Source organism: Myotis daubentonii, chromosome 8 (assembly GCF_963259705.1).
Source record: "Myotis daubentonii chromosome 8, mMyoDau2.1, whole genome shotgun sequence".
Classification (NCBI taxonomy): Eukaryota; Metazoa; Chordata; class Mammalia; order Chiroptera; family Vespertilionidae; genus Myotis; species Myotis daubentonii.
Genome location: NC_081847.1, coordinates 16,003,186 through 16,019,416, shown reverse-complemented (window position 1 = coordinate 16,019,416; position 16,231 = coordinate 16,003,186).

Below are 16,231 nucleotides of genomic sequence, written 5' to 3'. Positions count from 1 at the left end.
TTTGAAGTAATGACTGGCACAAAAGAAATATCAAGTCAGCTCTGGCTTGGAGGTAGAGATGACACAAGACAACATAGGAGCAATCCTGTCCCCAAACAGGAAGCTTCAGCTTTTATTATCAAGGCCAAGAAGGAGTGTGCCAGTTTGGAGTACCAGAGTGTGACATTAGACACAGTGAGGCAGTGCCACTATCGCTTCAGTAACCAGGCGAGGCCTGACCTTGAGCGGTGTTTGTAGTCCAAGGTGGGGCTAAACATTCAAGTTTGCATTTCCTCCCACTTTAGTTAGTATATGTCCCCAAAATCCGGTCAGGTAAAGCACATTTCATGGACAAAGGGCCTGCTTTCTTTGCAAGCACTGCATTGTCTTTGTCTTAGCCCCTGTTAGTGGTTTGTTTGCTCTGTGTCTGTGGCTGCTGAGATCTCCCAGGATTTCAATGCCATTCCCCTTGCGGGATGGCCCTTGGTTATAACTATATTCACCTTGGAAGCTCAGCAGCAGAAACAGCTTCTATTTTTTTGTATAAATGCCATGTCATCTCTGAGCAGTTTTTAAATGTAAAAGCACTTAATCTTCATTATTTATTTATTTTTTTTCTTAACACAGGAAGCCTTTCAAGTTCAGAGTTTCAATTTTGCTTCCATGACATGAATTGTCAGCATAATGGATGCAGGTTATTTCTAACTGTATCATGCACGGTAACATTGCTGTATCATTCTGCCCTCTCTGTAGAGCAGTAGGCAGAATCTGCTTGTAGTTATCAGGAATAACATAGTGATCTCTTTGCTGTCCGTGATGACCCACAAGAAAATTTTGTGAGCCTAGAGATGAAGGAAACAAATGAAATGGACTAATGTCCCATTCAAGAGGAAAAAACATACCCACATGTAGAGTTGTTTTATGCAAGACCATTATCAATAGTGTGAAGACTTCCCTCCAAAATACCAGGCCATCACCCATCCTCATCTTCCATTATAGCAAAAATTGACTTTGTCATCATCATACCCATAGCATCTGGCAGCTACTATACAAGTTAGGCTTCCTTACAATTTGAAATCTGTTTTACTTTATATAATAACTAGAGGCCTGGTGCACGAATTTGTGCACCAGTGGGGTCCCTGAGCCTGGCCTGTGGGATCAGGCTGAAACCGGCTCTCTGACATCCCCTGAGGGGTCCCAGATTGTGAGAGGGCACAGGCCAGGCCAAGAGACCCACCAGTGTATGATCGGGGCTGGGGAGGGATGTGGGAGGTTGGCAAGCTGGGGAAGGATCGCGAGAGGGCTCCAGGGCGGGTCTGGCCTGTTTCGCTCAGTCCGGACCCCAGCAGCAAGCTCACCTACCAGTCGGAGCATCTTCCCCCTGGTGGTCAGTGCACATCATAGTGAGTGGTTGAGCAGCCTTAGCATATTATTAGCATATTATGCTTTGATTGGTTGAACCGCCAACTGGATGACTGGACACTTAGCATATTATGCTTTTATTATATAGGATATCAATAAGGTTCTATACCAAGAAGACAGATAAAATAGTAAGATCACAAAAAGATACTGAGGTAAACACTCCAATGATGATACCCAATATAATTATCACAGCTGAACATTAACATTTGGAAAAAATCTGATGGGTTACACTAGTACAGTTCTGTGTCTGAAGAAAAAGCAGGCCAGTTCTTTAAGAAAGACTGAGCTGGGGGTCTAGGGAAACTTCTCCCCAAAGATGTCATGAGGAGAACACTGATGGACACATTTTTCAGTGTCTCCATGGTGACTGGGTGATAAAGTCAAGACTAGAAAAGTGTGTTTCATCTTACATGTATAGACTTAGCATCACAATTTAGATTATACATGAGCAGGAACTGTAGATTTAAAATCACAGGTGAGCAGGAAGTTGATATTTAAGAAGAGGAACAGAACATTAGACTCTGGCCATTCTTTGGAGAACCATTTGAGTTAATCATGTTTGGGAACCAAACAATAAAAGTCTTAAGAGCCATTTGAAGTTGACTACATCTGAGTTTTTTATTTTCTTGCAGCTCAGACAGTTAATGGAAGCTGGAGGCACTTGCTACCACCATTTTCCAGGGTCCCTTATGGGAAGGAGACCGGGTGTTGAAAATAGGTCTGACAATGTCTGCAAGGGAAAACTAAGAATGCCAACCCTCACTAAACTACTGTCTCCTTATCAGATTCATGTGAATACCCGACTTACCTAGAGGCAATCCTCAAACTGAGGGATATTAGGTGACCAAGCAATACTTCTGTGCTCATGTGACTCCATGCTGAAGAAATTAAACAAAGGCCTCCTGGGAATGCTATAATTATGGTGCAGTGGAAAGCTGTAGGATCTGGAACAGCTTCTGGCGTAGTAGGCATGAGTCACAAATGTATTGGAATACATCATGGACATTTGCTGGATCTTGTTAAAGCCCAATCCCAGATGCCATTTTATTGGTAAATATTTTAGTATGTATTGCTAAGAGATGAGGATTTAAAAACAAAACCACAACACCATTACAACTGATAATACTTTCTTAATATTTTGTAATATTTTGTCAGTGCTCATATTTCCATGGTTGCTCAATACATTAAGTTTTGCAGTTGATTTGTTTGAGTCAGGATTCAAACAAAGTCAACTCTTTCCATTGGTTGATGTATCTCTTAGGTCTCTTTTATTTATTTAAATCTTATTTTTATGTGTTATATGCTCTCTCTTTTTTTCATTGCCATTTATTTATTGAGTAAATTGAGTCACTAGTTTGTAGAATTTTTCACATTTTGGATTTGGCAAATTACATCCTAAAGAGGTCATTTGGTCCTGGCTGGGTGGCTTACTTGGTTAGAATGTCGTCCTGATGCACCAAGGCGATAATTTAATAACAAACTTTATCTTTTATGTTTTGTAGGTTAGTGATTAGATATAGAGTGTTGATTAGATTCAGGTTCACTCCTTGGGCCTGGGACTTCTTATCCATCATAGGAAGGCATGCAACTTCTGGTTGTTCCTCTTTTTGTGATGTTATGGTTGATCATTTGGGTTCTGAAGTTATCGAACCATGAAAGGCTTAAAGACAATTTTTGAACTATAACGTCTTCCAGGTACAGCTAAGAGACTAGTATCAAAAATAGAAACACAAGGCAAAATGAAACTACAAGTGCAGATAATATTTATTTGAACGCACACAACATAGGCCCTGAGCTACATGCTTAGTATACATGTAAAGTGCTTAGAGCAGTCTCTAGAGCAGCGGTTCTCAACTTGTGGGTCGCGACCCCTTTGGTGGTCGAAGGACCCTTTCACAGGGGTTGCCTAAGACCATCCTGCATATCAGATATTTACATTACGATTCATAACAGTAGCAACATTACAGTTATGAAGTAGCAACGAAAATAATTTTATGGTTGGGTCACAACATGAGGAACTGTATTTAAAGGGCCAGACGGTTGAGAACCACTGCTCTAGAGCATCATAAACTTAAATAATAAACAATATTATTGTTATTTAGTTTGAACCACTTGGCTCTGCTCCCTCCCTAAGGTCTCATGGTAATGCAGGAAAGAGAGGACCCTCTCATCTCATCCCACCTGGGCAGAATGACCTGGTTGGTCAGAATTGTGAAATGGAAACTTCTCTCTGTCTTTGGTGACACTGAGCTAGACAATTTGTGGAAGTGAACAAGTGGGTTTACAATCGATGCTGCAGAGCAGGAGGGAGGAGCACTGGATGTTTTAGATTGGAGTGTGGTCAAAGGGGCATTTTAGAATGAGACATGGGGTGATCATGTATACACAGGGAGAAGCGCCTGGGATGGCAGGACTGGAGACCAAGAGAGCAGGTCACCAAGCTAGGAATTGCCAGGGTTTTCATCTCAAAGCAACAATTTTATGAGTGGTTCCTGTGTCAGGATAGATCCACACCTTACACCATACACTTGGGTTAACTCCTATGGGTCACAGATTAAATGTAAACACAAAACCATGAAAGTACTAGACGGAAGCATGAGAAAATTCTTTATATCATGAAGGAAGGAAAGCCTTTCTACTGTGACACAAAACCCATAGTCCATACAATAAAAAATAAAAAAACAACAACGGAATAACCTGACTCCTAAGAGTCAAGAACTTCTACATGAAAAAAATCACCATAAGCAAAGTCAAAAGACACGTGAGAAACTGGAAATAAGTATTTGCATCTTATATTACAGGTAAAGGGGAAATTTCCCTAACATGAAGATTTCTTAGAAACTGAGAAAAGGGCCAACAACAAGTATAAAAACGGGCAGACATTTCACAGAAAAAGAACCATGAGAGGCCTTAAACATGTGAAAAGGTGTTCAATCTCATTCATACAAAGGAAAATGCAAACTATAACTGCAATAATATTTCGTCTATCCCTTAAGACTGGCTGAAAAAGTTGCTGTGGGGAGTGCAAAATGGTTCAACTCCTGTAGAAAACCATCTGGAAATATTTATCAAAATTAAGAATGCATATACCACTTCTGGACTTTATCCCACAGATGCATACCTGTGTGCCCACCAAATAGCGAAAGATTGAACTCGGCTCAAAGGCTGAATACACTGATACTCAGACAGTGAAACACGATTGTTCTGTGCCATTGAGTCAGCTCTGAAAGAGAGGACCCTCTCACCCCACCTGGGCATGCTCACCTATCCCCTCACATTCCCAGAGACAGAGAAGAAGTGGGTTCTAGAGGAAATTAAGCCCAAAATGAAGCTGAAGTGATTCTGCCCATGGACCCTATCCATCAGTCCCCAGGGAGGTCCTAGCCAGGATGTCCGCCTGCCTTGTTTCCCTCCGGTCCTCCCTCTCATGCATATCCTCACTTGGCTTTCCAATGTCTGCTTCCAGTGCTGCATGTACTGGTGTGGGAAAGGGGGGAGGAGCAGGGAGGAGACCATCCTAAAAGCATAATTCAACTCAGAAGAATTTTCAAAAATGAGGTTCTGTTGTTCTCCAGGGAGAAAAATATTGGAGGCCAGCAGTGGTGGCTTGCATAAATTCTGCCTTAGTGAATACCTAAGGTCATTTTACATTAGCAGAGCAAAATGCCTGCCTGGGTGTCTTTCCCTTTGGCATTCCCAGGTCACAGCTCACTTGGCGTCCTCTTGATTTCTCAGTGCTTCATTCATTTGTCTTGAGAACCATAACAATGATATAATATACTAAAATTGTCATTTATTTGCATAGCAACAATCGTTTAAAGAGCACTCGCTCTGTAGCTGGCACTATACTAAGTGCCTTATCTTCCCGATCTCATTTAATCTTCCTACTGTCCTCAAGGAATGAGTTCTGCTGCGGCCCCATTTTCTAGATGGAAAAATGGGCATCCAGTGGTTAATGACTTGCCCACAGGATCACAATGGTCAGGCCGGGAGTTGTCTTCGGTCTGCACAGCCTGCATTCTGAAGTCAGTGTCCTATCCCCCAGGGCCTGAGCTCATCCATCCCTGGCACCCCCCTAATTCTACAGCTGCCCTTCCAGGCTCATCAGGAATAGCCTAGCCCCCTTTCCTGCTTTCTCTGCCACCACTTTCCTGGGGCCCTGCTCCCTGCCCAAACCAAACTGTTTCCTCTTTCTTTCCCATGACCTTCCCTTCGCTTGTGTTCTTTTCTTTCCCAGAAAGGCCCTTCCTGCCCCTCCTCACCCTCTGGACCTCCACCGATCAAAATGCACTCACACTTGAAGGTCCTCTTAGATGCCAACTTCTCCTTGAAACACCGAGTGTGTGACCCCTTCTGGCTGGGAATTGTGTTTTCGCCTCCGACTTGCTCTGCTTATGGTGTGGCTGAAAGGTTTCCACCGCTGTAGCCCTCCCGACGGCGCCCAGGGTGAATGCCCTGCCTGTCCACAGGCTCCGGAGAGGCAGGGTGACCTTTTTGGACATCTGTTTTATCCTTCAAATGGGCAAAAAATTGTATCCTATGCCATGAAGAACCTATGCTTGTTTCGATATCAAAATAATGTTGTTTTCCAAGATCATTAGGTGAGATGTGATTTCAGGAGGATGTGTCTTCCCGAGTGCAGGGAGCTCCCTCTATCCCCGGAGATGGATACCCGAGTTTAAGAAACAGGTGACCAAGACACAAAGCCCATAAAGGCAACACTGCATCTTGCTCCCAACCCCTGCATGGTAGAACTTTCTTTATATTTGTTCAATGAATTACATGTTGACACACCTCCCAAAGAGTCTAAATATTATTTCTCAGCAGATATAACTTCCCTTGTAACCAAACTATTTGATTAGTTTGCTCCATGAAGCTATGTGTTAGATGTGGTACAAGCCCACCAACACAGTTCGTGTTCCCAAGCTCTAATTTGTGGAGTCCCTAGAAGGTTCTGTTGCATTTCCATTTCAGAAATGTACATATTGGAAACAGAGCCAGACCACATTTTTAACTTGCTACATTTGTACTAGAGCCCTCCCACCTTCATATTTGTTACCTTTCTCTTGGTTCTCAATCCTAAGAGCCCAGATGCTAATCTGAGATGGGCCTGCTGCAGCACACCCAGCCCCTCGTCACCCTCACCCTCAGGTGCTACGAGCGAGCGAAACCGTTTCCCTTCCGGAGGGACCTCCCACCAGCTTAGAGCAGCTCCCTCAGAGGGTGGCAGAGAGGCGGGGGGCTTCCACCCCTGTGTGATTGGATGGCAGTAATTTTATCTCCATGCTTCCACCCTTCATTTTTGGAGCAAGAAAACTGTCCTAACAAACCCACAAAGGAGGTCATGTATGTTATAGGTTTGCAGGAACTCACTCAAGCTCTGGCAATGGAATGGCCCTTCCCAATTGTCCTCCACTGAAGCTTCTGCACCCCCACATCAGCAGCCATTAAATATGGGATGCCCCTGGGAGGGGGGTATCTCCTTGCGCTGTCATCAACGCAGGACAATGGGAAGAGGGCTCAGCTTTGAGCTGTTGGCATCAACACTGCCAGTAGGGGGATGAGTGTCTCAGACCGGGATGGAGGTGTTGGGATAGGGATATGAGCAGCACCCACTATGCTAAGTGCCCAGCCACATAATAAAGAGGCCAGCATATGACTAAAGCACTCTGCCTTCATTAATAAGGTACAAATGACATGCAGCCTTTTAAATAATAGAATATGCTCCTTCACCAAAATCTTGGATGTGAGGCACTTTTGGGAATGGGGGAAAGTTAGACCCAAGAAAGATACGACTTTCGTGGGGGAAATGGTCGGTAGGGGAGTCACACCCCCACTTACTCCCACCAGGGGCCTCCCATCACAGCTGGGCCAGTTCAGGGAGGGGAGACACCCCGAAACCCCAAGCCTGAGCCTTGGTTCATAAAGGATGAGGCTCACTCCCTAAGGGAGCCTCTGGTGCTTTCTGGAGAAGAAAGAACATGTTCAAAAGACAAACAAGGAAGGAAAAGGCTCTACTCAGGACAAAAAGGCAAGGAAGTAAATATGCAAGTAAAAGATCTTCTTATCTCTGACAAAAGAAGAGCTTGCTCTTACAGAAGGGAATGCCAGAACAGGCCCACGGATCCTGTTAGTGCAGGGCCAGCATTTCAAGAAGAATCAACTGCACCACCGTTCTCCCACGGTGATAGGAAAACTCTGGGCTAACGACTGGTGTCCTTCTCAGCTTTCTCAAACGAATGGGAGAGCTGATAGCCGCCACTGGGCACCTCTGCCCCTCACCTCGGTGGGCAGTAGATCCGGTCTCCCATGATTGGCACCTCAGTGTCTTGGACCCAGCCCCAGGCAGTGCCTCAGAACCATTACAGAAAGTGGCAAGCAAACAGCAACTCGGGAAAACACTTTAACTCTCCTTTCTCCTCAGGGTATCATTTTATAAAGCTTGATTTAGAAATATTTTGATTAGCAAACCATCCACTGCATGTCTAACAGATGTTCTATGAAAGAAACAAAAATTAAAATGTCTTAGCATCTTAAAATATGGAAAAGGAATGTAATGAGAATAATGGCTACTGATTAACCACCTCCTGTTTTTAAGCATTGTTTTGAGCATGGTTAGGCCCTTAATCCTTACTCTAACCCTATCTGGTAGGGGAGCCCACAGAGGCACAATAAGATTAGGACTCAATTAAACGGCAGAGCCTGGATTCCAAGCCAAGAAGTTAGAGCTAATAAAAGCCTACACTTGACAACATCGTGCCTTCCAATAGCCAGGCCATTTGCTGAGTTTGAAGTGCATGTGAATTTTTTTGGACCTATAGATACTGAGCCTTCACAAGAATGTGTAGACCCTCCACATGCATGAAACACACATTCTCACTGTGGGTAGTGGCTCTAAGTGTGATCATAAAATTTCCCATCCTTCCATCAGCTTAAATATTAGAGACAGATAAAAGCTCTAAAGACATAGTAAGAATAGAGAGTGGATGAATTAAATGCTCATTCCCTCTGTGATAAAAGGCAGCACCAACACAGCCTAAAACGACAAAAGACCTCAAGCCCAGAGTGGTATTAAACCGCCACCCAACCTCACCGAAAGCTACTTGTTCAATTAAAACTCTGCCCTAAGCCAAGCCCAAGCCAATTCCACGGCCCCTCTTCCAGAGTTACCTATGCCCCAGTTTAAAGAGAAACTAAGATGAAAGTTCCAGATTCGTTCTGCCCAGATCAGTTGGCTGACATTGCAAACACATGTCCTGCACATGCAAAGACCAGTCCTACACAGACCCACTTGGGTTATAGTTTGTGAAGTGTAATCACAGAGCAGAGATTAAACTAAGCACAGCCTCCTCTTAACTGGAGGTGTCATTACAAAAACTGAAATGGACGGCACCTCTGACGCTGCGTCGTTATAGGGGAACACATTTCTCGCCCTTGTCCTGTCAAGAAGCAATCCTCCAAATGCGGAGTATTTCCCAGTTGGACAAATAGTGATTCAGTTATCCACTTTGCCAACATCTCAATACTTAGAAACCCTGTCAAAACTCATTTTCCCCGCATATCCATTTGTAAAGTCCACAGCCCTGTAGCCAGGTTCAGCCTCTGTTATTGCCTTGGGAGGACCCTCTAACCTTTAAGCTTCCCGCTGGTGTCGAGACATGCTGCCTCATTTTAGTTTTTATTGTTATAGTTATTATTAATTTCTCATGTACCTTTAAAGTAGTTTAACACTGATTTAGAACACTATATAAACAGTATAATCTTAGGAAAGTATGTGATTATAAAGATTTTTTTTACAAGATCGATGCAATTTCTAAAATATACATTTTAGGATCTCCTCAATTGGTGCCCATGTAAGATTTTTTTAAAAATCAACAAGCCCGAAAAACCCCACAGGAGTTAATTATTTGTTCTTTTAGTCTTGATAGTCTCTTAGAAACAAAATTTTATAGCTGAAAAGGATCTTCAAAACCTGCACTTTAAAAGTCAAGGACATAAGGCCCTGCAGGAACACACTAACCCTCAGACCTCCTTGGAGCTTGTTTCAAAATAAAATGCAATTCATATTTTGGAATATGCATATGCGTATAAAACAATAAAAATCAAATCAAATAAAGCAGTCTCAATCTTATTGTTTATTACCAACACAAGGCTAGTAAAAATGAAAAGCAGGAGTTTTGTTTTCATTAATTTCTGAGACTTTAAAGAGGATAGGTGAAGCATTTTTCTTTCTTTCTCTCACCTCCTTCTACCCCGTCTCCTACTTACTCCTCCCCACCGGGATACTTGGCATTTTTATCTTTATCACAAGCCACGGATCTGAGGGGAAGGCAATGCCAAGATCTAAAATCAACACCGCCACAGCCAATGTGAAAAACATTTCCTCCTCCAAGGTACCGGCACACAAACAATGTTACCAACAGCAATAATCAAAAAAATGGTAAACCATGTCTAGGATGGAAGCGTGCCTTCTATTACTTTACACGTCTAGAGAGCAGTGTTATTTAATGATGTTGAAAGGCCAGTAACTTCCACCTCCTCAATTATCCTGATTCCCCCATCGAGCACTGTTTTTTTCCAAAAGTTGATCTTCTTTAGCGTAAGTGGCTGAGTCAATGACCATCTCCCCGATGGCCCCGCCCCCAGCTCACTGTGCAGATGGTTCCACTTAACCAGAAGGCGGGATCACCTGTGTGAGGCAGGGGGGACGGAGGAGTCTTGTTTTCAAAGACAGCCAACCAAGGGCAGCAAAGGGAGGCTGAGGAGGCAGCGTGCTCCCTTTCCAGCTGTTTCCGAGAGGGATGAAAATGACAGTGTAAAAATGCACAGGAGAGACGTGGAAGAAATGGATGTAAGTGTGTTTTTGTTTGTCATGTTAAGATGTCCGCAGAAGTGAGGGAGGCCAGTCAGTCCTGCCTGCCTGTATCCCTGAAAATACTTGCAAAGCAAGAAGCATTGCATTACATCATCCCTCCCCTAAATCACAGAGTCTCAAACGTTAATGCACATTAGAATCACCCGGGCAGCTCTTAAAACCCAGTTTTCCAGGCTGCCTCCTGACAAATTCAATCAGAATCCTTGCGGGTGAGGCTCAAGAATCAGGATGCTCTAAAGGTCTAAGCCAGTGGTTCTCAACCTCCTGGCCCTTTAAATACAGTTCCTCACGTTGTGTCCCAACCATAAAATTATTTTCGTTGCTACTTCATAACTGTAATGTTGCTACTGTTATGAATCGTAATGTAAATATCTGATATGCAGGATGGTCTTAGGCGACCCCTGTGAAAGGGTCGTTCGACCACCAAAGGGGTCGCAACCCACAGGTTAAGAACCGCTGCAGCCTCCACCCCCCACACCGCTGCCTGCCCAAGGCCAACGTGCAGCCACCTGGAGAATCAGTGTCTTCCAGAACCTTTTGCAGAAGCAGGACTCGCTGAAGTGGTCTGCCTCCCAAGGCACTGAAACTGAACATTGATCCTAGATGGCTGTGCAGTTGGCTGAGTGCAGCCATGGGGACGGAGGAGCACTCAGTCGGCAGTGGAGATGCGGGTCTTTTCCTGCACACAACCGGCAGACCCTGTCTAATATTTTCCATCCTGGGCAATGAGATCACAAACTCCAAAACCCTAAATCAAAACCGGAGGCATTACGGGTCTTCAATAAAACTCCATAGCTCATACACAAGGGAGAGGGAGGAGAAAATTAAAACCATCACCAAGCTGCGGACATACTATTCACATACATAAGTGTAGCAGGCTGTGGGATACTGCAGCAATTAAAGAGAAAAAGATATCAAGCAACAGTGAGTTCAGAGGGACCAACCAGACTGGCAGTAAAACCTTCCTCAGGAATAAAAATATTGTTCCTGAAGGAAAGTTCATCACAAAAGACACTGGACCTCTGACAAGGAAAACAATTAAAGTGGCATTGCAGAGTGAAATAACATAGAGATACACTATGAAACATTAAATGAATATACAGGAGGTCCTACGTCCAGGAGAATATGCAATTCCAATGGGTTTTAAGCCTTCTGAGCTTACATGGCCTTTATTTCCAAAATAGCAATGTTTACAAATTGTACGCTGGATACAAAAAGTAAAGTCGTTAACATCTAGTTGTGAATGATCATTTTAAGCACGCGAGAAATGTGTAACCGAAGAAGGGGGTCAGCACTCTGGCTTTACAGTCCCTTGGTGGGAGGGGGAGTTTGAAATTAGTCCACCAGCAGGTTTGACTGTTCTTTTGTACCGAATGTATTAATACAACAATCATTCCACAAACCTCCTAACTACCCTGTTTCTAGCACTTGAATTGTGTGTGTGTGTGTGTGTGTGTGTGTGCACGCGCTGAAGATTGGAGAGAACTGTTCTTTAATAAGAAATCAAACAAACCCAGGTACACCAGGACTGGCTGGGCATTGTCTTTAAATCCAGAAAAAGGGGGATACAGGTGCCCTTCAGTTTGCATGTCCTCCATCCAGTCACCAGGCTCTGTGTCCAGGGAGGATGAGAAGTTTCTAAAGCATCCCAGGGCAGCGCACTTCAAGCTGCTTCCAAGGAGGCTTGCTGCTGCGGGTGTCTGACACGCGTCCCTATTTGCAGCAGAGCAAAGTCACGGGGGCCTCCTGCAGGCAGCAGCACCTCCTCCACTGTTGTCTTCGCAAAGCATCTTGTAAGGTAGCCCCCCCCAACCCCTGCTCCCTTAAAAAATGCCACTTCTATCCCTTGTATCTGGGTGGCTACGCCTAGATCTCTCCTTTTCCAATGACCAAGCCCCTGTACAGGAGGTATGACACCCTGGACATCTTTAAATTTCCCAAATATTTCCGTTTTAATATTGCTGTTTAGACTCTTAGCTACTGTCGCATAAACATTTTCGAGAGCTCATTGTAAAGGGGGTGCATTTTGACCAGTGCCCAAAGCCCTTTGCAGGCTTTTATATTGATGCGTTGAAACGACATAGATCTACCTAGACAGTATAGGTCACTTAATATAAGGGGAAATTTGCCATGCGCGTTGCCAGGGACAGGAGGGAGACATAAGAGCAAGAAAGGAAACCCTGACTTTGCACTCGTGAGAATATACTCCTGAGAATGACAAGGACACGCGTCTTTTAGAAGACTTCACGAAACCATCCCTACAAAAATGGCACTAGCTTTGTGTAGTCTATTTTTACCGCCCAAACGCCGCATTAAAACTGTTCTACTCCAAAAGAAATGTAAATGTAGTCAGACGCCTGCATCGCAGGATAGAAAGCACCTTGGATCTTTGTTTGCGATGCGCAATTTCCCCGTTTATTTCTAGTGGGGGCTTCTCCGAAAACCCCTTTTCTAATTTTTTTCCTGTGCCTAGTCTAAACGAACTCCGGGAACTGTTCTGTTATTCACTCAAAGATATTCATCTAGCCTTGCTTATCCATTTCATTTTAGGAAAACGAAAAACAAGGTCTTTTGCTTCTCTTCCTTTGCATTTCAAGGACATTCTCCGCGGGCGGCCAGCAGCCGGAGTGGTCGGGAATCGCCGCGCCAAGGCAGACCGGATCCGCTTGGGACAACGCACAGTCCCAGGCCAGCAAACGAAACGCGAGGCGCGGCAAAGATCAGCGAGCCCCCCGCGGTCACAAGCGGTCTGGGAGCCGAGGGCGCTAGTTCCCGGTCCTGGGGTCTGGGAAGCATGCGGGTCCCAATCTGCAGCGGCAGGTGCAGGGGGCAAAGACCCACCTCCCTTCTCCGCGAGGCCGCTCGTCCGGGAGGAAGCGCTAGCCGGCCGCCCGCCCGCAGGGGGCCCAAATCAGCCCCGAGTCCACCTTTTTCCTCCTCCCCGCCCCCCTCTCCCCTGCAGTCACTCCGGGTGGGGTTTCGTGACTGCGTCTCCCATCCCGCTGGTCAGCGAGCTAATTCTCCGTTCCAGCGCTCCCAGAGGGCTCGCAGTTCCCTGCTCTGGGTCAGCTCCTCCAACAATTTGTCCCCTTGCAGCTAGCCACCTCTTATTACTCTCTTTACGCGGGATCTTGTTTGCAAAACTGTGGGTGTGGGGAGGGGCACAATGTAACCTGGTGCATAAAGTGCGTTTGTAGCCCGCGCTGCTTTTTTTAAAAAGTAAAATTGAAAATAAAACGAAGAGATTCGGTTTACCTTTGTTTTCCAACCACAAGACTCACCGCACAGTGCTCTTAAAATCGGAACAAAAGCGCTCGGCCTGAGCTGAGCCAGGTCGCAGACTGGAACGTGGAGGGGCCCTCAGGCCCCAGGCGCGGCTGTTTGGGGGAACCCAGGATCCCGACCTTGCTCTCCAGGCGGGAGGCAGGGGGCACCGGCGTTGGTCGGCAGTCCGGCCCAGGCGAAGCCCGGGTCCCTCCGGGGACGCCAGCGGCCCGTGTTTCCTCCTTCTCGGTGGCTGAACCAAAAGGCGCCGAGCCCGCGGTGGCTCTTTCCGCCCTGCGGGACTTGAGAGGGACTTTCATTTGCTGGTTTAGGTTCCTCCTGAAGACCTTGAAACGCACGGGCACCCCGAACACCCTGGCCTATCGCGACGGGCGCGTTTTATGGGCACCCAGATAATTCCCCGAAACTGTGCCTCCAAGAATCACAGAGACGCAGGAGAGGTGAAGCGGGGGCGACTGTCGCTCCAGGGACGACCTTGTCACTGAAACTCTCACAGCCTTTACGTTCAAGTTCTGGGCTCAGGTGGCAAGTATTCACCCGAGACCCCTCTAGCCGCCGCTTGCCCAGTCCCTAGGAGGGCAGGCACCCTCTTCCTGCCTCCTTTTGGACTCACGCTTTTGGCACGGACCTTGCCTCTCCTTGCTCTGCCTTGGGAAACCTGGGTCCGTTCCCGAGGCCCCTCGGGGCCCCTGACATCCGTCCTCCGCCTCTCTGGGCGTCCAGCCCCCGCTAGACGCGTCACGTCCCCGGTGCCCGCGCGCGCCCTGAGCCTTGTGTCCCACTGGGAGCCGCTCTGCATCTGGTTCCACGCTGCGCCCAGGGCGCTCAAAACAAGGGAGCCCACCCCAGCCAAACCCACACTGACACGGAACCCGCGAGCTTTATACCTCCGCGCGCTCAGCGCCGGCCGCGTCGCCGCTTCCCGGTCGGGGAGAGGGCCAAGCTGCCTCCCCCGGAGGTAGGAGAGACGTTTGCTTTCCTTCGGCAACCCCACCTTTGGGCCGCTTCTCCCCTAACCCAGCCGGCCTCGGGAAGCTGCGGAGCCGGTCCGCGGGCCGACAGGGGGCGACAAACCGTAAGCTTTTCCGGAGGCTGGCGGTGAGCGGGGTGCTGGGAGTGCTGCGGCGTCCCCCACCTGGCTGCTGGCTGCTGGAGAGATGGGGAGTGGGAGGACGGTAGGATGGGAGTCAGGGCGGACGGGCTCTGGAGCCCCAGAGAGCCGCCAGGCGGTTTCCCAACCGTCTACCCCAGGGCCGCACGGCCTTCACCGAGCGCAGTGGGGAGGTGATGCCGTTCTAGACAGCACCTCTTTGCCAGCGCCTGGCGCTCCACTGGCCGAGGTGGGACGATGAGGGCGAACCAGCTCTAACCGAAGTACCGCCAGCTTTATTATCTTTTTTCTGAGCGTGCCTGTTTACTCCTCGCCTTCAGGGGAAAGAAATGACCTTAGCTGTTTCACCACATCTCGGATGCACTGGGTTATGGACACTGCGGTTTCCAGCTCTAGGAATCAACCTTTTTGGTTTTTGGGGCCCGACTTGAAATTCAGGTAACAAAAGTTTAGATCAGGGACAAACAGGATCCAAAGAATCTAGACAGGCCCTAACCGGTTTGGCTCAGTGGATAGAGCGTTGGTCTTCGGACTGAAGGGTCCCAGGTTCGATTCCGGTCAAGGGCGTGTACCTTGGTCGCGGGCACATCCCCAGTAGGGGGTGTGCAGGAGGCAGCTGATCGATGTTTCTCTCCATCTATGTTTCTAACGCTCTATCCCTCTCCCTTCCTCTCTGTAAAAAATCAATAAAGCATATTTTAAAAAAAGAATCTAGACAGAACTGAGCAGAGCGCCTCCCTCCGCACGCAGCCTCGGAGAGCCCCGCGGCTGGTGCGTGCAGCCCGCTGCTCTGCTTCTTTGCAGAGCCCCTGCCTCGGGTTTGCAAACCGTAATTCAAACCGCCCCTTTACCCTGTTCCCATCCCGACCTTGCCCCACCCTTCGCCAGAGCACTGACTGTCCTCTTCCGCGTCCCCGCGGCCTCCCAGAGGCGGCACTATGTTTTTCCGTGAGGCAGAAGGGGCTCTTTTAAACTTGGATTTTCTTTCCAAGGATAACTCTCGCCTGTGGCCCAAGCCCCAGCTCAGCAGGGCCCTGCGCCCTCCCTCCCTCCAGAGAGCACAGGATTTGTGGCTTAGGCCCTCCTGATTGACACATTCAGACAGCTTAATTCAAAGCCGTCGACACTTTCAAGACCCCCTGGAAGCCCACAGCGGAGGGAAAGGGGTCATGGACTCGGTCGCCGCTGCTCCCCAGGCTGGCTGATCGGGTGCAAGTGCGCCTCCCGCAGCATCACGGCGCGGGTGTCACGCGCGGCTCTCCGCCAGCTCCCAAGCTTTAGACTCCGGGGGAGGGGAGGGGAAAATTCTTCCCGCTCCATCCGGACAGCTGGGAGCACAGGGAGTCCAGAGAACCACGGGTCTTCCTAGGCCCCGCCTAGGCGCCCCTCCCTGTTCCTGTACCTTCAGCCCATGCCCTGGGCGCTTACTGGCCCCAAGCTGGGAACTCCTAGGTCAGGGCCTCCATGTGTCAGTTCAGGGCAAAACCTGGAGCTTTCTCTCTTCACCTGCTCTCTCCTGAGTCCCAGGGGAGCTCCCCCTGAGGCTGCCACAGTCAGCC